Below are 22,123 nucleotides of genomic sequence, written 5' to 3'. Positions count from 1 at the left end.
CACAACATGAACTATTTTCATTTGGCAAACAAATCTTCTATTTTTGAGCATATCTGAAATCATTGCATTTATTGTTTAAAAGCTTATCAACAGGTAGTGGGCTGCAATGGTCCATTTAAGGACCAATACTGGTCAGCTGCAGACCTGTTATTTGGACCTGTCGCAGGCTCAGATCGAGCCTGAGTTAGTAAATTTGCGGATGACACCAAAGTCGGTGGAGTTGTGGATAGTGCGGAAGGATGTTGCAGGTTACAGAGGGACATGGATAAGCTGCAGAGCTGGGCTGAGAGGTGGCAAATGGAGTTTAATGTGGAAAAGTGTGAGGTGATTCACTTTGGAAGGAGTAACAGGAATACAGAGTACTGGGCTAATGGTAAGATTCTTGGTAGTGTGGATGAGCAGAAAGATCTCGGTGTCCATGTGCATAGATCACTGAAAGTTGCCACCCAGGTTGATAGGGTTGTTAAGAAGGCGTACAGTATGTTAGGTTTTATTGGTAGAGGGATTGAGTTTCGGAGCCATGAGGTCATGTTGCAGCTGTACAAAACTCTGGTGCGGCCGCACTTGGAGTATTGCGTACAGTTCTGGTCACCGTATTATAGGAAGGATGTGGAAGCATTGGAAAGGGTGCAGAGGAGATTTACCAGGATGTTGCCTGGTATGGAGGGAAGGTCTTATGAGGAAAGGCTGAGGGTTTTGAGGCTGTTTTCGTTAGAGAGAAGAAGGTTAAGAGGTGACTTGATAGAGACATACAAGATGATCAGAGGATTAGATAGGGTGGACAGTGGGAGCCTTTTTCCTCGGATGGTGATGGCTAGCACGAGGGGACATAGCTTTAAATTGAGGGGTGATAGATATAGGACAGATGTCAGAGGTAGGTTCTTTACTCAGAGAGTAGTAAGGGCGTGGAATGCCCTGCCTGCAAAAGTAGTAGACTCGCCAACTTTAAGGGCATTTAAATGGTCATTGGATAAACATATGGATGATAATGGAATAGTGTAGGTTAGATGGGCTTCAGATTGGTTTCACAAGTCGGTGCAACATCGAGGGCCGAAGGGCCTGTACTGCGCTGTAATGTTCTATGTTCTATGTTCTAAGCCAATAAATGAGACATCAATGGGTTTTAAGCCACTTATTTGCTTTTACAAAGAATCTAAAGCCTGATACAGCTTTGCAGTCCTGTATATCTTTTTTGATATCTATAGCAATATGACAGATAATGCAGTTCCACCTCAAAATATGTAACACCATCTCTTACCATATTGCTTGCTTTGGTAACATTTTTATCCAGGTGTAAAACTGGAACAGATTCATCAGGTTTCTAGTCCAGTATGTTTATAATGTTGATAATGCAAAGAGGCAGTCTGTCCTTGTTTAGGGCTATTTTTCAGGATAAGTGTAATCTATGTAGCCAAAGCTTTCAAAAAAATTTCTTCCATGATGAGATTTTCTACAGTGGCTGTTTCCTTTTCATTTCTCTTTCTATTTTTCCTGTTGCAATTTTTTTCGCCTCTCCGTAACCTTTTTTAGTTTTGCAGAAAGAAGTGAGGAAAATTTTAAGTCAGTAATTTTAACGTTGCTACTGAGAAATATTTCAGAACTATTTCATCCACTTTTATTCAACAGCAAGAAATGTTGCAACATTTTCAGGGTTACTAATATTCTCTTGACATTTTGATAGCATTACTTTAATCAAATTTTACTTAACTAGTAAGGGATCATTCTTCTGTGAGCTTGGTGATATGCACAAAATGTTGCAAGTAGTGAGACTGAAGGATCCTTATTCAGTGCTGCTACTACGCAAATATCATGTGACATGGTTCATTTCAAGTACAACCAGCTGCTGTTTACTTGAACTCTGAGGTTTAGAGGACAACTAAAAATGCATTTATGGCTTTCAGAACAAATGTAAATAGCTGTGAGATGAATTATGTCAGTTTGTTGACTACTTCTTCCAATGTAGACATTTTATTCCCTTGGTGAGTATAGTATTTGTTTCACTTCCAAGAAACTAAGGTGGAAATAAAAATGAGAATGTACGTAAACCAGGAAATTCTTTTAAATTTACAATTTCATCAGTCTTGAAGATTTGGAACTAAAGTGGCATTGCATTCTTTCGCCTTCAATGAAATGTATTTTGGCCGCATCAACGTATTCATTTTTCCAAAGCGGGTGTAATAAATATGCGTGGCAGGTTCATGAATCAACAGTTCATGAAGCCTAATGTATTGTGTCAAAATTTCCAGTTAGAGTTCATGGAAAATGATATATCAAATGTGTTCTGTTCCTCCAATGAGAAACAAGTTATAAATAGAAAAAGGAGAGAAAACAGATGGTATTTAATAAAAGATAGCTGCTGGTAAGTCCAGCGGAAATTTATTTACCCTAAGAGTGGTCAAGATGTGGAACTTTATACCTCAAGCTGTGTTCAACATGTAATGACCAAGTCTGGAGGGGTGAATAAATTTCTTCCTTTTTACTCCTAAGGTTGGTCTAACAGTGTCTTTTTTTTTACAAAAAATGTGCTGTTTCAATGCATCATATACTTCAACATTGATAAAGCAATGAAGAATCAACCCAGCCAGGTATTCTGAGTTGGCAAGAGTTCGTTTTGTTTTTAAGAAATAAACTCACACAATTAAAAGTATATCTACTTGAAAAGGTAAAATTGTCGCAAATCCCATGAAATGTTCTCATACTGCATATAAGTAAACAAAACAAGTTAAATGGTGAGATGGAATTTAAAGTTAAAGTTTGTAAGACAAAAATAATTTCATGTTGCTGTGTTCCTTTAGTTGTTTGGTTTTTCCAGTGGCATTGCAGCTTTAAATTTGGCTGTTCTTTTTAAGGCAGCCTCTTTTAAAACTGCAATCAGTTTCCCAGAGTGGGAGTTATGGTACTTGACATTTACTTTTAAACTGTCTTTGTGATGTATTCCAAATTGTAACAGATCTGATCTGAGCCTAAAAAAGAGAGATATTGTTAGTCCATTCTGTAGACCTTCTTGATGTTATTGACTTTCTATAACAAATAAACAGGTTTATAACATTAGATTTTCCCAAACAATGTTGCAATCATGTGACAGATGGCTAATGGCAAAAAAAACTGAGATCATCCATATTAATGAGGGACGTTTGATCTCTTATTGTCAAGGTTATCAAGATGCCCTCAACACAGGAGGGCAGTCTTCAGCACACTTTTTGCCTATTCGACTCCAATGAGTTTCCTTTGTTTCTAATTATTTTCAACAAATGAGGTGACTGGTATTCAGAAACAAAAAATTGCTGGAAAAATTCAGCAGGTCTGACAGCTTCTGTGGAGAGAAAGAAGAGTTAACATTTTGGCTCCAGTGACCCTTCTTCAGAACATTTTTTTTTAAAACTGTTGTGCATTGTACTTAAGCTTTTCCAGACAGTTCAAACAATGACCAGTGGGACACGCTGTGGATGAACTACCTAGACAAGTCTATTGTTAATTCACATCAAGGGGTTTTAGAAACTTGGTTTCCCTTGCAGGCTAGCTGACCCCTGCAATCATTTTAAAGCACAGTGTTCTGCTTAGTTAAGATTGTTTCCAGGTAGTAAATGAATTCATGGGTTTAATTATGAATAATTTATATGCTACAACTTCATGATAAAAGCAACGAGCATGGACAAATTTAAAGGGAAGTCGAACAGACATAGGCGAGTGAAAAGAATCATGGAATCATAGGTGAATTATCACACAGGAGGAGGTTATTCAGCTGGTTGAGCCTATGTCATATGCCTTCAGGCCCCTCAGTTCCCTTTCAAATTGTGCCCTTTATTTATATTGACTTATCTCCTCCTAAAATGTGTCATTTCACACTTCTCTGTGTCAGAACTTCATCTACCAGTGTTCTTGCACAATTTATTTGCTTGTCTGTGTTTTCTTGAAGTTCAACACTATCGTACTGAAAGTGCCATGCCCTATGTGCCTATCCATTGATCTTGCTTTTGGACCCTAATCATCCCAAGCTCTCCTACTTTTCTTATTCATTCATACGATATGGGTGTCACTGGCCAAGCCATCACCCAGTTGTGCAAAGGACAGCTAAAGAATCAATCATATTACTGCAGTCACATGTAGACCAAACAAGGTAAAGATAGCAGGTCTCCTTCCTTGAAAGACATTTGTGAACAACAGGTAGGCTTTTATAACAACGGTTACATGGTCTTCATTCAACCAACTCTTTTACTTTCTGATTTTTATTGAATACAAATTTTCATTACCAGCCATAGTGGGATTTGAAACCATGTCCCCAGATCATTAGGTTCAGGATTGCTGACTAGTGACATTATCACATTGTATTCTAACCAAAAAAACATATTTTCAGTTCCACCAAATGTCAAACTGAGCTGTTACCGATAATTTAAAAAGACATTTCAGTAGCATCCCTCCAGCAAAATATATGGCTCATTGTATTTTTCAAAGTCAGAAGTCACAAAACACCAGGTTATAGTCCAACAAGTTTATTTGAAATCACATGCTTTTGGAGTGTAGCCCCTTTGTCAGGTGAAGTGAGAGAGAAGCACATAGAACACAGAATTTATGGACGGAGAGATCAAAAGATCATACAAATGGTTTGAATGGAATATCAAATAATAAGTCTCTACAGGTGATCAAAGATGTTGGTTGGTGTGAGTAAAGCGTCAACAGCTTAATAACAAGTGAAGGGATGACCTATAATCTGATTAAATGAGGCATAGAGATAATTACAAAAAATTAAATATAACGTGGTGCTGGAGACAAACTAATTTCCAGATGCCATCCTAAAACTCATCCACTTCATCCTCAACCACAACATCTTCACCTTCGACAGCCATTTCTTTACCCAGACATACAGAACAGCCATGGAACCAAATTTGAACCCCAATATGTCAACATTTTCATGCACAATTTCAAGTGAGACTTCTTCACTGCACAGGACCTCCAACCAACACTATACACCAGATACATCGATGACATTTTCTTCCTTTGAATTCATGACGAGGAATCACTGAAACGACTATGTAGTGATATCAACAAGCTCCATCATACAATCAGACTTACCACAGACTACTCTTCAGAATCAGTCTCATTCTTGGACACATGCATCTCTATCAAGGATAGACACCTCATTACCTCATTCTACCACAAGCCCACAGATAACCTCACATTGCTGTACTTCTCTAGCTTCCACCCTAAACATGTTAAAGAAGCCATTCCCTACAGACACGCCCTGTGCAAACACAGGATCCGTTCAGATGAAGTGGTGGATGGGGATGCGAACGCGACAGACACCTAAAGATTTTGAAGGACTCCCTCATAAGAAAAGGATACGATGCTCAACTCATCGATCGCCAGTTCTGATGTGCCACAGCGAGAAACTGCAAAGACACAGGATATGACCAAAGGGTACCCTTTGTCATCCAGTACTTGCCCAGAGCAGAGAGACTATGCCATGTTCTTCACAGCCTCCAACATACCATGAATGACGATGAGCACCTCACCAAGATCATCCCTATGCCTCCACCTCTTGCCTTCAAACAACCGCCAAACGTTAAACAGACCATTGTTCACAGCAAACTACCCAGCCTTCAGGACAACATCGATAACAACACCACACAACCCTGCCATGGTAATCTCTGCATGACATGTCAGATCATCGACATGGACACTACCATCACATGTAGGAACACCAGTCACCATGTACATGGCAATTACTCATGTGACTTGGCCAGTGTTGTTTATCTCATATGCTGCAGGCAAGAATGCCCCCTAGGCATGGTATATTCATGAGATCTTGCAGACACTGCAACAAAGGATGAATGGACGCTCCGCAACAATCACCAGACAGGAATGTTCCCTCCCAGTGGGGGAGCACCTCAGTGGTCAAGGACATTCAGCTCCCGATCTTCAGGTAAGCGTCCTCCAAGGCAGCCTTCGAGATACACAACAACACAGAGTCACCTAGCAGAAACTGATAGCCAAATTCTGTACCCATGAAGACGGCCTCAGTCGTGATCTTGGGTTCATGTCACGCTACATGTGAACCCACCACACTGTTATGTATCTGTAAAATCTTCCTTACTGTCCTGTTTTGACACCATCACTGGATAAATTGTTATATCTCTCTATTTTAATTAGTTTTTACAGTTTTGGATTGTTTATTACTTCGCTTAGACTCTCGGCATGTGACTGTTATACCAATTTATCTCCAGCACCACCCTATTTTTAATTTTTTGTAATTATCTCTCTGCCTCACTTAATCAGATTATAGGTCATCCCTTTGCTTGTTATTCAGCTATTGACACTTTACTCACACCATCTGACACTTTTGATCATCTGCAGAGACTTATCATTCGACACTCCACTCACACCATTTGTATGATCTTTTGATTCTTCTGCCCATAAATTCTGCATCTCTGTGCTTCTCTCTCACTTCACCTGATGAAGGGGCTACACTCCAAAAGCTTGTGATTTCAAATGAACCTGATGGACTATAACCTGGTGTCGTGTGACTTCTGATTTTATCCATCCCAGTTCAACACTGATACCTCCACATTATTGTATTTTTCAGTCTAACTCGACTAAATAACATGCAGACCTGGATTATGTGTCAAGTTTAAATGATATCCTGTCGATGTGTAATTAGAGGTCTGGTAGCGCAATGGGTATTGTACCTGCCCTGGAATCAGAAGCTCCATATTCAAGTCCCACCTCAGAATTGATAGCCAAGGAAGGTGTAATTTTATTATGATCTCAGGAGTTGACCATCTAACAATACCAATGACAGGTGTAAGAGAGAGAGAGATTCAGGGTCAGCCAGGTAGTGGAAATAAAGTTGAAGCCTCTGGCATCACTAACCATAGCTCCACAATGCAACACACAACTAAAATGTTAGAATCCATCATAGGCTCACAAGGCTGCTGATTTTCTTTAACAATAAAACAGAGGTTAATTACATAAAAGGAAAAAAAGCAAAGTAAAACAAGCACATTATCGAGATATGGAACATGATTTGAAGGAATTTAAAACACATAGTAAGACAAAGTTTCATCGAGTCCCCAACACTATCATTTTTTTCAGTAATTCAAATTCAGACAAATTATCCTTCTATCTCATATCTTTAGGTTTGACTTAATTACTTTTCTTCAGTTCTGCCCTGTGAAGTGTGAAGTCTTGTATGAATACCTAAATGACAGTCGGGGCTCCTCCAAAATTGCTTGAAAGCTTTCAATCTCTGGCTTTCATTCCTTGATTCTTCTAAACTGAAAACAAGCTAATGCCTTTCAATGTGTACACTCCGTGTCAAAAAAACCCCACAGGATGAACAATCTTTCATTCATAGTCTAAACAGTTTGCTGTCACCTGCTCTCTCACCTTGTTTCCTTAAACCCAAAATAAAAGTAACTGAGCATCATATGCCATGAGTATGTCTTCAAAGCTCTAAACGTAAATCATACATCTTTGACCTTGCCACCCCAAAGAAGAATAAAGACGTATCCTTAACCTATTTTCATGACCCACCAAAAAATTGTTTTAATTCTTTTTTCTGTGTTACAGTGACAGGTAAAATATATTGTCATTAAACATGCAATGAGTGTCATGACAATTATATTTTACCTACATCCATTTGAATCACAACACTCAGTTTTATCATTATGTGCTCTTGATAAAGCATAAGGTACAAAATTGCATTTTCCAGAAACCTGAATGTTCTTTTAACTGTACAGATGGAGGATTAAACTCCACAAAAACAACAATAATTTCTTGTCCAGAAATTTCTCCAGAAAAATAGAAGGACCATGGTCTATGTAGGCGACAGTTTCTTCCACATTGCAATAGATTTTAACTGATGCAGAGCCAACACTAAACTCAATGTCTCTTTCACTAACATTGAATATTTTTGTTGACATATATTTAGTCTCTTGGGAAATAATTAATTTGCTATTTTATTCCCATTTTGTCACCCACACTGATATCGATGACATCAACAGCAACTTGAATGATTTCTCAATGCTGCTAAAACTGATGTGGCTATCAGCACAGTTTTCAAATTGTCAGAAGAGCTCCAATATTCTTTTGTCTATTCAGATATCTACCTCTCCTTTACAAATTAATCAAAGTAGCCATTTCTGTGCTGAAGTTCAAAACAAACTTTCGATAAAATCCATTCGTGCCAATATATCATAAATTTTTTGCATTTGTTCTAGGCAGAGGGAAATCCAAAACAGCCCCTATTTCTATTTTTAAGTTCCACAGTGCAACAAATGCATCGCATCTTTGCTTTGTAAAATTCACTTTTAGTTTACAACCAATTTTACAACCAAATCTTTGCAACTGATCTGCTAATTTTGTCAAGTGGTGTAAATGTGCTTCCCAAGTTTGGCTGAATTCCACCAAGTCGTCAGCATTAACCATGCAGTTAGCAGTCTCTCATTGAATTTACTTATTAATCACTGAAACATTGCTGGTGCATTTTTCATCTCAAATGGCATAAATTTGCATTGATAAAGTCCATCCGATATAATAAAAGTTAACATTTCTCTGGCCTTATCAGTCAATGGAACTTGCCAATATCCTTTAAGCAAGTCAATTTTGGTGACAAATCATGTATGTCAATTTTTTTCAATGTAGTCCTCCAGTCTTTGAATACAATATATCAGTCTGTTTTTGTGACTGTGTTAATTTTACAATAATCATTACAGAATCTATGCAACACATTCAGTTTAGGTATCATCGCACGAAGTGAGCTCCAGCTCCTGTGCCTCAGTTTAATAATGCAATTGCCCAAGATGAACTTTATACTTTCTCTTACCAGACTTTGATTTTTTTTCCTAGATTGAGTCCATAAGAACATTGTTTTATAGTTAACACAATTCTTGAATTAACATCATAAGCGTATTCAAACAAATTAATTCATGTCTTAGTAGCCTTTGTAAGGCACTTTGATAGTTTTTTGGAAGATTAATTATCATCCTATCTAACCTTTTAAGCACCTCTCTAATATCTAATCTGATTTATGAAGAATCAACTTGTGAATTTTCAATTTCTGTTTCATTCTTCAATTGTTCTGATACTTTCATTTCACTTCCTTTTTCTTTCACTGCTGTGGATAAACTGTTTCTCCTGACTATTCTCCTGTCATAATTTTTTAAAAATACATTAACATGACACACACTTTCTATCATCCTATCTGGAGTACGCATAACACAATTCACATCATTGAGTTCCTTAATGGTTTGATAGGATAAATTTGTTTTTTGTGGCTCCCCAGAAACAGGTAACAATTCTAACACACTGTTTCTGGTAAAAACATTTTGAACTACTTAACAGAGCATTTAAGGAAGTGACTCTAAAAATAACAGATGTATTGGTGCTCACCATTCAAGACTCCATAGACTCTGGTACAGTTCCTATGGATTGGAGGGTAGCTAATGTAACATCACCTTTTTTAAAAAAAAAGAGGTAGTGACAAAAAAGGGAATTATAAACCAGTTACCCGACATTAGCAATGGAAAAATGCTAGAGGCCATTATTAAAAAAAATAATTGCAGATTGCTTGGAACACAGTGACAGAATTGGACAGAGACAGCGTGGATTTATGAAAGCCAAATCACGCTTGACAAATCGACTTGAATTTTCTGGGAATATAACTAGTCATGATAAGGAGAGCTAGTGCATATGGTTTACATGAACTTTCAGAAGGCTTTCGATAAGGTCCCAAGTATGAGAAATGCATATAAAATTAAAGTGCATGGTTTTAGTAGTAGTGTACTGACATGCATAGATAACTGACAAACAGGAAACTTAGACTAGAAATAAATGAGATTGTTTCCAAGTGAAAGGCAGTGACTAGTGGGTAACACAGCTATTCACAATATATATAAATGATTTAATAGAGAACTAAATGTAATATCACCAAGTTTGCAGATACCACAAAGCTGAGTGAATGGGTGATCTTTGATTAAGATGCAGGAATGCTTCAGTGAGATTTGGACAAGTTGAGTGAGTGAGCAAACACATGCAAGTTTAATGTGGATAAATGTGAAGTTATTCACATTGGTAGCAAACAGTGGGAGACAGGTTATTAAATAAATGGTGATAAATTGGAAAGGAGAGATGCAGTGACACCTGGGTGTCCGTATATACCAATCACTGAAAGTGAACATGCAGATGTAACAGACAGTGAAGAAGGAAAATTTTATGTTGGTCTTCATTGCAAGAGGATTCAAGTATACGAATAGGGATCTCTTGCTGCAATTGCGTAAAGTCTTACTGAGACAACACTTGGAGTATTGCATGCAGTTTTGGTCTCCTAATCTGAGGAAGGATGTTCTGGTTATACAGGGAGTATGGTGAAGATTTACTAGACTAAATCCTGGGATGGCAGGACTGATGTATGAAGAGAAATTGGATTGATTTGGATTATATTCACCGGACCTCAGAAAAATGAGACGTGATCTCAAAGGAACTGATAAAATTCTAACAGGGCTAGACAGGGTATGGACAGGGTAGATGGAGGAAAGGTGTTCCCGATGACCAGGAATCAAGAACCAGACCTCACAGTCTAAAGATACAGGGTAGGCCTTTTAGGTTTGAGGTGAGGAGAAATTTCTTCACCCAGAGAGTAGAGAGTGTGTGGAATTCTCGGCTAGACAAAGTAGTTGAGGCCAAAACTTTGAACGTTTTTAAGAAGGAGTTGAATATAATTCTTCGGGCTAAAGTGATCAAAGGGTGTGGAAAGAAAATGGTAACAGTACGGAATTGGACAATCATCCATGATCATATTAAATGGCAGAGCAGGCTTGTAGGACTGAATAGCTTGTTGCTGCTCTTAATTTTTACAGTTCTATGTTTCTGTTAAGATGTACTATATTTTGAAAGATCTTAAAACACATAGGAAAACACAATCACTTCTATTCTCCAAAGGCATCATTTTACAGTATTCAAATCCAGAGAAATTCACTTTCTATGTCAAATCTTTAGGTTTGACTTAACTGCTTCTCCCCACGGTTCTGTGAATGCTGAAGTATTTTTACATGAATACTCATAGAACTGAAAGCTTATACTTTCTCAGTCTGTTAATAACCAACATATTTCTGACCAAACACACCTGATAGAGTCATAGAGTCATACAGCATAGAAACAGGCCCTTCGGTCTGACCAGTCCACACCAAAAATAATCCCCAACTAAACTAGTCCCATCTGCCTGCTCCTGGCCCATATCCCTCCAAACCTTGCCTATTCATAAACTTGTCTAATTATTTTTAAATGTTGTAATTGTATCCGCATCCACCACTTGCTCAGGAAGTTCATTCCACATGCAAACTACTCTCTGTGTAAAACATTTGCCCCTCATGTCTTTTGTAAATCTCTCTCTTCTCACCTTAAATATGTGCCTCCCTACTCTTGAAATCCCTCATTCTGGAAAAAGACAGCTACCATTACCTCTATCTACACTCCTCGATATTTTAGAAACTTCCATAAATTCGCTTCTCAACCTCCCACGCTGTAGTGGAAAAAGGTTCCAGCCTGTCCAGCTTTCCTTTATAACTCAAACTTTCCAACCCCGACAACATCCTGGTAAATCTTTTCTGAATCCTCTCCAGCCTTATAATATCCTTTTCATAACTGGGTGACCAGAACTGGACACAATATTCCAAAATAGCCTCACCAATGTTCCGTACAACCTCAACGTACTATCCTAACTCCTATACTCAAAGGACTGAGCAATGAAGGCAAGCGTGCCAAATGCCTTTTTAACCACCATGTCTATATGTGACACAAACTTTGAAGAATTATATACCACACCCCTAGATCCTTCAGTTCTACAACACTACCCAAGGCCCTACCATTAATTGTCTAAGCCCTATCCTTGTTTGTCGTACCAAAATGCAATACCCCGCATTTATCCAGATTGACATCCACCTGTCATTTTTCAGCCCATTGACCCATTTGATCAAGATCCCTTTGTAATCTTAGAAATACTTCTTCACTGTCTACTAGCTGCCAATTTTAGCGTCATCTGCAAACATACTAACCATGCTTTCTATATTCTCATCCAAATCATTTAAATAAATGACAAAAAGGACCCAGAACTGATCCCTGTGGACCGCTGCTGTTGACAGGCTTCCAGTCCGAAAAACAATCCTCCACCACCACCCTCTGTCTCCTGTTATTATGTATCCAAATGGCAAGCCCCCCTGAATCCCATGTGACCTAACTTTTACTAATTAGCCTACCATGCAGAATCTTCAGACTAAGCACTTAACACAAGGTAATTGTTTTCTTTCTGAACTTTCCTATATATTCCTTCATGGAGAAGAAACTAGTCAGGTGTCCTTCAAATCTGTCCTAAAAGATTTTAATCTCTTAGTTTTGTTAAACTAAAACTAAGCTTTATTCTAAACCAAAGCAAGTTAATGCCTTTCAATGTTTACACTTACTGTCAATCTTCCATTATCACACCAGTAGGTTTATAATCAGCTGCTCTCTGACCTGTTCTAACTCTAAAATGCTAATGTACATATAACTCACACACTTTGCGCCACACAATGCTGGCAAGGGATACTTTGTTCTGTGCTACCTTGGAACTGAACTGACTATGATTAAACACATTTCATCCTGTTATTTGGGCATGGATTAAATATTTACAGCTAAATAACATGGAACTGCTTTGAAGTCAACATTAGTATGGTTGATGGTCATGAATATTTTGGTCAGTGAAAAACTCAAATTAAATTCTGTTGAGTAGATTTGTCGATGTTGTAGTTCGCCAGGCTGGTTCGTTGTTTCGCTTACGTTTCATTACCATGCTGGATAACATCATCAGTGCAGCCTCTGATGAAGCGCCGTTGTGTTTTCCCACCTGTTATTTAAACTCTGGAGTCCGTTGAGCTGGATTACCTCACTTCCGGTCTTCCTTCACAGTGGAGTGTATATGGGGTCGAGCTCTACGCGTTTGTTGATGGCTACCTTTGTGGAGTACCAGGTTTCGAGGAATTCTCGTGCCTGTCTCTGCTTTGCTTGTTCTCCACAATTCTCCACCAATTCGATTGGGACAACACCAAGATCCTGGGACAAGCTAAGCAGAGACAAGCATGGGAATTCCTAGAAGCCTGGTTCTCCACGAAGGAAGCCATCAACAAACGCATAGAGCTCGACCCCATATACACTCCACTGCGAAGGAAAACCAGAAGTGAGGTAACCCAGCTCACTGCCTCCAGAGTTTAAATAACAGGCAGGAAAACACAACGGTGCTTCATCGGAGGCTGCACTGATGATGTTATCCAGCATGGTAACGATACATCTGCAAAACAACGAACGAGCTCGGCGAGCCAACCAACTACAATAAATTCTGTTGACTTTTGTGTTGCATTACAGGATATTACTTCCAGTAAGTAATATTAATAACATCTGCTTGTACATTGTTTTCAGTATGGACTTAATCTGCTGTCACATTTTTTGTCCCATTATTAACTCACCAAAAAACAATGTTCATGACAAAAAGACTGACTTTTGACTCAGATAAATCACACCCCAGACATGAGGGAAAAGAAACTGAAACTACTTATTGAAGTTCAAACTCACTCAATATCAGCTTTGTATTCTGTTACGAAAGTGCCTCCAGTCATGTGGGAGAGGAACAATTTTCAAATTAAATGATCTGATGGTAATGTTTATAATAGTCAATGATAGACCAGGGAATGCTACTTAAACGGATGATAGTGGAAAGGCAATGGCAAATATTCAAAGAGTGTATGGATGAACTGCAACAATTCTTTATTCCTGTCTGGCACAAAAGTAAAATGAGAAGGGTGGCCAAACTACCGCTTACAAAGGAGATTACAGAGACTATTCGATCCAAGGAAGAGGCATATAAATTGGCAAAAAAAAAACAAACCTGAGGAATGAGAGCAGTTTAGAATTCAGCAAAGGAATTGATAAAGAAAGTAAAAATAGAGTACAAGAGTAAGCTTGCAGGGAATATAAAAGCTGACTGTTCTATAGGTATGTGAAGAGAAAATGAACGATGAAGACAAATGTAGGTCACTTAGAGTCAGAAACAGGAGAAGTTACAATGGGGAACAAAGAAATGGCTGACCAACTAAATGCCTATTTTGTTTCTGTGTTCACAAAGACCACAAATATCATACTGGTCAGCCTGATGCTGGTCGTGAGGAAATGCTAGAGTCCATTATAAACGATTGCATAGCAGAGCACTTGGAAAACAGTGGCTGGATAAGACAGAGTCAACATGAATTTACAAAAGGGCAATCATGCTTGACAAATCCACTGGAATTCTTTAAGGATGTAATTAATAGAGTTTATGAGGGGAGCCAGTGGATATAGTTTATTACGTCCCAGACAAATTAAAGTGAATGGTTTGGGGGTACTGTATTGAAATGGATAGAAAACTAGTTGGCAGATAGGAAACAAAGAGTAGGAATAAGTTGGGTCTTTTTCTGAATGTCAGGCAATGACTATTAGGTACCACAGGGATTACTGCTAGGATAACAACTATTCATGATATTAATGATTTCAATGAGGGAATTAAATGTGATATTGTCAAATTTGTAGATAGCACAAAGCTGGGTGGGATGGGCGTGCACAGTCGGGTGAGCTGAAGGAAGGATGTAGAGATGCTTCTGGGTGATTTGGAAAAGCTGAGTGAGTGGGCAAATGCAAGTGAAGAATAACATTAGTAAACATAATGTTATCCACTTTAGTAGCAAAACAGAATGGGAGATTATTATTTGAATGGCTACAAAATGGGAGCAGGGAATATGCAATGAGACCTGTGTCTCCTCACACACTAGTCGTGGACTCTTCCATTGGCAGTACCACCAGGAGTGTGTTTGCATTGAGCTGCCTCCCACTGGCATCCACATTTGCTGCTTGATCTCCTGGACAGTGTTCCAACTTGTAAATATACACACACTGTACTAGAGTGCACCCCTGAATTAGCACTGCTGAAGCTATGAGCAGCACAGCCTTGTCCTCTTTCAGTAGACATAGCAGGGCTTTATGGTCCGTTATTATGACAAATCTATGTCCGTAAAGCTATTGGTGGAACTTACGGATTCCAAACATGACCGCCAAGACTTCCTTCTCTATCTGGGCATATTTACGCTCTCCGTTAGCCAAAGTCCTGGATGCATACGCTATTAGGAGTTCTTCGCCATTAGGCCAGCTATGACCTAATACTACTGCAATGCCATCCGGGGAGGCATGACATTTCAATACCAGATCTCACTTGGGATCATAGTGTACCAACAACTTAAAGGTTGATAACTGTTTCTTCACTTCCCTGAAAACTATGACTTGGCTATGCAACCGTTTCCAAGACTGACCCCCTTTTTAAGGGATGATCCAAATGTGCCAGGATGGAGGCCGGGTTATGTATGAACTTTTTGTAATAGTTCACCAGCCCAATGAAAGACCTAAACTCCAGTACTGACATGGGAGCACCTTTGACCAAATTATCTTCCAACGGGTGTAATCCAGTTTTGTCGACTCTGTAGCCCAAGTCGGTCACTTGGAGTGCCATGGCACACTCATTTTTCCCTTCTAAGACTTACACCCACCAAGGAGAAATGTTTAAGTACTATGTTCAAGTTTTCTAATTGCAATTATTGGTCTTCCCTGTTATTAGCACATCATCTAGACAAATGGTGACCTGGCGTAGACCTTGTAAAATGTTCTCCATCGTCCACTGAAAAATTGCACAGGCTGACAGTGCCCCAAATGGCAGTCTCATATATTGGTGCAAACCCTTATGGGTATTAACTGTAGCATATTTCTGGGAATCCTAATCTAACCATAATTGCAAGTATGCATGGCTCATATCCAGCTTTGTGATTGATAGCACCCCCTGCCAGCTTTGCATATGAATCCTCTATGCGAGGGGTTGGGTATTTATCCCGCTGTGAAAAGCAGTTTACTGTTTGTTTAAAATCCCATCAAAGGCGAACTGACCCATCAGGCTTCATTATCGGTGCAACCATTGCTGCCCATTCCACAAACTGGACTGGTTTTATGATTCCTTCACTTTCCAGCTTCCTAATTTCTGCCTCTACTTTTGCCCGTAAGGCAAATGGCGCTGGGCAGGCCTTGAAAAATTGTGGAATTGCTTCCTGGTCAATATGCAAGGTGGCCTTGGCTCCTTCGGTAATCTGTGGACCATCCTGAAAACTTCTGGATATTTCACTGGACTTCACTCAGGCAGCTGTTTTCTCATTGAAAAATGTTGAGTCAATCTATGTGGATCTTTCACAATCAATTTTGACCCATCAATCTTGGGCCCAAGCCTTTTACTTCAATCAGTGATAAATGAACCAGCTGTTTCTTACAAGGGACCAGAACCGAAGTTGTATCCTTAATCTGTAAAGGTTCCCTGGTGTAGGTTTTCACACTGGCTGAGGTCTTGCACAAACTTCAGAGTTGGTGTCCAGAGCGAATTTTCTTAAAGACCGGTTCTGCTATCACTGAAACGGCTGTGCCAGTATTGACCTCCATTAGAACCAGTTGATTATTTAACCAGGCATTTATTTTGATTGGTTCTGATTTGAAAGTTGCTAAGCAATTTATCTGTTCCAAACCAGATGTAGGTGGACTTTCCATGGTGTACACTGTCCTGGATACCAGCTTATAAGTTTCTTGAATCCGCAACAACTGCAACTGCTTGCCGGAGCAGATCCTGAAGAAAACTTTAACCATTTGGTTGAGGTTTGGCTTTGTTTTGGGGTCTTGCTGTGGTCTGACCTAGCGTCCATCTGTTCAGGATATGTCTGAATGAGGCTATGCAATTGATTTCGCTCCAGTGGTGTTCCCCAAATTCAGTCAGCTTGGCAAGGGTATTCATTTCCATAGGAATACCCTGCAACTCAAATTCTCCACTTGCCACAGTTTCCAATGATAAAGCCAGTTCATTGAAACCTTACAGTGTGGATGCAGGTTCTTTGGTCCATTGAGTCCACATTGACCCTCTAAAGAGCATCCCACCTGGACCCACCGTCCTAACCTATCCCCGTAACCCTACATTTCCATGGCTAATCCACCTATCCTAGTCATCCTTAGACACTATGGGCAATTTAGCATGGCCAATTCACTTAACTTGCACATCTTTGGACTGTAGGAGGAAACCAGAGCATGTGAAGGATACAGGGAGACAATGTGAAAATTCCACACAGACAGGCACCCAAGGGTGGAATCAAACCCAGGGCCCTGGCACTGTGATGCAGCAGTACTAACCACGGAGCACCATGCCACCTAGTTGTAGTACCTGTTTGAAGTCCAGTTAGGCTTAAGTTAATAGGCACTTTTACATTGTTACATCATTAATCCAACAAACCAAATGGTCTCTCAGCATCTCATTAACAGTTAAACAAAGCCACATGCCTCTGCCAGTCTTCTGAACCTAGTCAAAATCCTATACAGATTGCCCGGTTCTCAAATTGCCGAGAAAAATCAATAGCATCTCAGAATTAGAGGAGGCTTGGCGTTGTAATATTCTTTACCTGAATCCATCAACTCTTGAAAGGTTTTAGTACCTGGTGCCTCAGGGAAAGCTAGGCTCCGAATAAATGAAAAAGCTGTGGGTCCACAAGCAGTCTGAAGAATTGTTCATTACTTTTCATCTGCCCCAGAAAAAAACAACACATTCTTTCCACATACTGGGTCCAGTCTTCAACGGCAGGATGAAATCAGTCAAGCTTTCCAAATAACAGCATGATGCCAGAAATGCTCACCCTAACTCAAAGGCAACAGTTGCAAATAAATTTCTTCGGGAGTATGTTTTTCTCTCCTCACCACTGAAATAACTCCACAGAGACCGATATCCCTTGACCAGATTAACAGTCTCAATCAGGGAATGCATATTTTATGAGGTCCCTCTGGCTGACCTCATTACAATCACTACAAAACCTCTCATCCCAACTGAAAGTCAACATCGCCCAATGCCCTGAAGTAGCTGCAGATAAGTTCCAGCAAACATCGAACCTCTTAACTAATCTTGCAGCAATTTCAAATTTAGATCATTTTCAAGTACAGCTGGTGAAGATGTAGAGCTGCAAAGAGATTGCTGCATCATATGATAGCTATAGGAGCCACAATAATATGTGGTCAGGTCAGAAAGTTTCAGTGAAACTACTTACAACAAAATTATGAATGTTAATGGGGGTAGTTTAATCTACTCTAACAGGACGATTTGGGTCAGATGGAGGTTTAAAGTATTAAGAGTTAGAAATCAGACACACATCTGCCTGTAATCCACACATTTCCAACTTTAACTGATGTCTGAAAGGATCTGAGAGCCAATCCATTCCAAGAAGGAAGGTTAGTACTTTAAATATGATAATGAGGTTGCAAACAAATTTGTTGTTCAGTTTTTCAACATTAGCAAGAGTGAAGTGGGTACCCTGTACTTTGGAGAACCTGCAGATGCATCCAGATGTGGGCTGCTATTCCAGGAGAAAATGCCTTTACACTCACTTCTCTATTACTAAACATTCAAATCAATCCTCACGTTTTTCAAAAGATCTCCAAATACACAGTATAAAAATTGCTACTCAGTCTTCACAAACCCACTGTCAAGTCATTAATGGAAGGTTAGAGACAAGGTAAAAAGCTGAAATGTCAAAATAATCTCCAATGGATATGTTAATGGTTATTTTGCCTGCTTCTGTCTAGCATGGTAACTCTAAAATCTTACCTTGCAGGTCATCCCTATAGGCAGAAGGAGAGAAAAAAGAAATCCATTGGAAACCTGAGATTTGAGTTGGAAGTAGGTGTCTGTCTGAATTTGATTAAGTGAGTTCAGAAAAATACTGATAAACATTTTTCAGGTACATATTCATCAGGAAGCCTTCCTGCCCCAGTTACCCACACTCTCCAATGGATCCATCCAATGTAGCTTTATAGAGGAAAAGCCACAGATTGTATGCATTATATCCTGTTGACAGAGATACTATCATAGTTAATGCATGCAAGAAAGGAAATAAGCATATTTGATCAGCCTTGAAAATTTTGTATCTGAGATCAGAAGTAAAATCTGTTAAAACACTCATAATGATGCTTCTTGCTGTAGAACATAACAGATATATTGACAACTGAAAGCGCTGATATTTTTTTCTGATGTTTTCTTTTTTATTATTCTTAATGCTATTTTCTCAAAAGTATTGCAAAATTGAAATTGGCTTCAGTGCAAGCCATAAATGCAGGACAATCCATGTGATGATATATTTCTGTGGTTGTAATTTTAGTACAATTTTTTGTTTTAAAATAGGAAAGCAATTATTTTGATTGAAAACAAAACACATTACCACGTAACAAGTGGTTACCGTGCTACAGATTAGCTAATTTCGAGTTCATCAGAAAATAAAGACCAGCATTTCAGCAATGGTTTGGAGTGCCAATCCACCTGGCAATGGCCCTGAGAGTGCCAAACCTCCACAAATCTTGTTGCCAGACCAAGTCTCATGGGTTCTGGCATAATGCTCATTTAGCACAAAATACACTAAGCACTGTAACTGTAATAAGATTGGGCACTTAATGGCTGCTAAGTAAGCAGTTAACAGTCTTTACTGCAATCCCATCATTTGCATCATTGCACTTTGTTCAAGGAACATTGTTGTCTCACTGGGAGAATTTAGGGGGCAGGCTTGGTTCCTGTAAAAGGCTCCAAAACTCACTCAAAGTATACTCTCTTGCCTGCCAGGTAACTTTGTGATTAAAATTATTTCTGTACTAATCTATTTACTGTTTTTGTTTACCTGTTCAGTCATTTTGTTTTGAAAATGCCATATTGAGATGATTGTAACATTTTGGCACATTGTTGCAATACATTTGTAAGTTGAATATTATTACCTTCAAATGTGAAAGCTTTTTTTTAAAAAACATTGAATATGGAATGTGTCCATGAAATATTGATAATGATGAAAGTATTACACAAAACAGGTTTTTTTATGTTACAAGAAGTAAAACTGTTTGGAAAAATATATTTAAGCACAATTTAGAGTGGAAATATTTTGCTTCAGTAATACTTGTTGTGGTTAATTTCAATGTTTGAAACTCTCTGCTTGTATGACATTACTGTATCCCTAAAATATATACTTTTTTCCTTTTTTTTTTAAGCATTTAGCTCAAAGGATCCATCTAGGAGATAGACCAGGCCCTTGGCACAGCTTGGGCTCAGTCTGACCTTGAAAATCTCTGGCTCACCAACATCTAGCAGTAATGAATGGACAGAAGGCAGAGTTACCCAAGGAAGGAAACACAGCTACAATAAACATTGCAGGAATGCTGATTGTGTGACCAATGTTGTTTACAAGGCCAACATATGCTGCAGTTTGTTAAACCTTTTCCTAAAGATGATTTAAAAACTGGTGCAGCTACTGGTTGAGCACTAATAGCCTTTTCAAAACTGTATCATTCCAGGTTACGGTTGGAAATAACTATATAAAATGTAAAATAGATTTGAGCTCAGACAGTTTACTTAGTAGTTGGAGTCTCACACTGCTATTTGGAGTAGGTAAGATGCAACGATGGAGGGCAAAAAGCAGCTTGGTTAAAAATGTCATATTTTGAAGATCATGGAATGTTTTTCTACGTAAACAAAGGCCAAGAGAGGGAGGAAATATGGCATGCCAAATAATATGTGGTATTGAATGTAAATATTTCTGTTATAGGCCAGCGCTGATCCATTTGAAACTATCCTGTAGAAATTTCTTTTGACATTTAACTTATTTTTAAAATGGTTTCTTACAAATGTAGGAAACACAAGAATTGGATTGCAAAAGGAAGAATGCATTAGCAATTTTGGTGCTGAACTGATAGAGGCTACTAAGACTTTTACACCTAAGAAGACTTGGAATTCCCTTCCTTTACTTCTCCACCTCCCGTACCTCTCTTTCCTTTTGAATCTTTTTTTTAACACATCTTGACAAAGCTTTGGTCATATGTCCTAATATCCTCTAACTTGACTCAGTATTAAATTTTGTTTTGTAATGCTCCCATGAAGCAACTTGGGGCACTTTACTAAGTTAAAGACACAATATAAATGCAAGCTTTCACTAAAAATAGGGCCAACAATGAAGAATACAGGAACGCACGCCAGGAGCAGCAATGGCCATACCTCAAAGTATTGATGCAGATCCATTTTATATGTGAGTTGCCCCAAATCTTGCCATAAAGTGGGAATCATGTGATATTAATACAGAGCTTATAGTTCATATTGTCTCCTTTTGTCGCTTCTTCAACTGCTCATTCATCTTTATGAGCTGCGTGGAAGCATCTTTTAAAGACTTCATCATCTCCAAAATGATATTCTCAGGTTTCAAATGATCTTAAGTTAATTGTTCAGCCATATCCACTTAAATATTATTTTTTTCTACACAGCAGAGAGCTGAAATTTTAGCTTTGCTAATTTAGAAGAAAGTGAGGTACTTTGTTTTATTCAACACCAATATTATTTCTTGAATAAATTGCTGCAGTTTCTGTTGGTTCTCTGATACCTGATTCCATGGATTGGATCTAGTGTGAGGTTGTGGCTTGCTAGCGTATATGTAATTGTTAGTTCACCAGCCTCTTATGATAGAGAACTTCTGTGATGTCCAAGCAAACTGATTGTACTTGTTTTCCAGTACCATTGCTCCTGCACATGGAATTGGTGAGTTGTTGTACACTGAAAGTCTGATAATCATTTGTTTCATCATGGCTTCCCATATCCGTGATTATGTTTGTTAAAATTTGCAGGAGCAATATATTGGCACAGGCCCCTGTGCCAATCTTAGTCAATAACAAATAGCCAGGTTTTCTGAGGACAAATTATTTGAATTTTTATGAACACTTTAGATGGTTTGATGAAATTGATGTTTTCCATGAGGTGGAAATTTGAAAATAAATGTCTACGTTTTATTGTCCAATCACATACATCATCAGAATTATGGTTTGATAATCCCATGAATACACCTCTGGCAGACATCAGATGGACTGTCCTGTAGCTTGAATGCACTCCTATGCAGTCTGCTGGGATGGTGTACACTCTTTGTACTTGCATCAGGTTTTGCTTTAGTATACTGCTTCTGTTAATGCCCTTTTCTGCCAGATTCCTTCCTAA

General features: G+C 38.7%; 1 long non-coding RNA gene across 1 annotated transcript; it reads left to right on the top strand.

Moving 5' to 3' along the window:
- Window positions 1-1,855: 1,855 nt before the first annotated feature.
- LOC125487007 lies at window positions 1,856-21,305 on the top strand. Its single transcript, XR_007265560.1, has 3 exons — window positions 1,856-1,979; window positions 18,726-18,790; window positions 20,140-21,305. It is a non-coding gene; the product is annotated as an uncharacterized LOC125487007 (long non-coding RNA).
- The last annotated feature ends 818 nt before the right edge of the window (window positions 21,306-22,123 follow it).

The sequence above is a fragment of the Rhincodon typus genome, chromosome 2 (assembly GCF_021869965.1).
Source record: "Rhincodon typus isolate 14 chromosome 2, sRhiTyp1.1, whole genome shotgun sequence".
Classification (NCBI taxonomy): domain Eukaryota; kingdom Metazoa; phylum Chordata; class Chondrichthyes; order Orectolobiformes; family Rhincodontidae; genus Rhincodon; species Rhincodon typus.
Note: the sequence above shows the minus strand (reverse complement) of the source record. Positions and strands in the feature narration are given on the sequence as shown.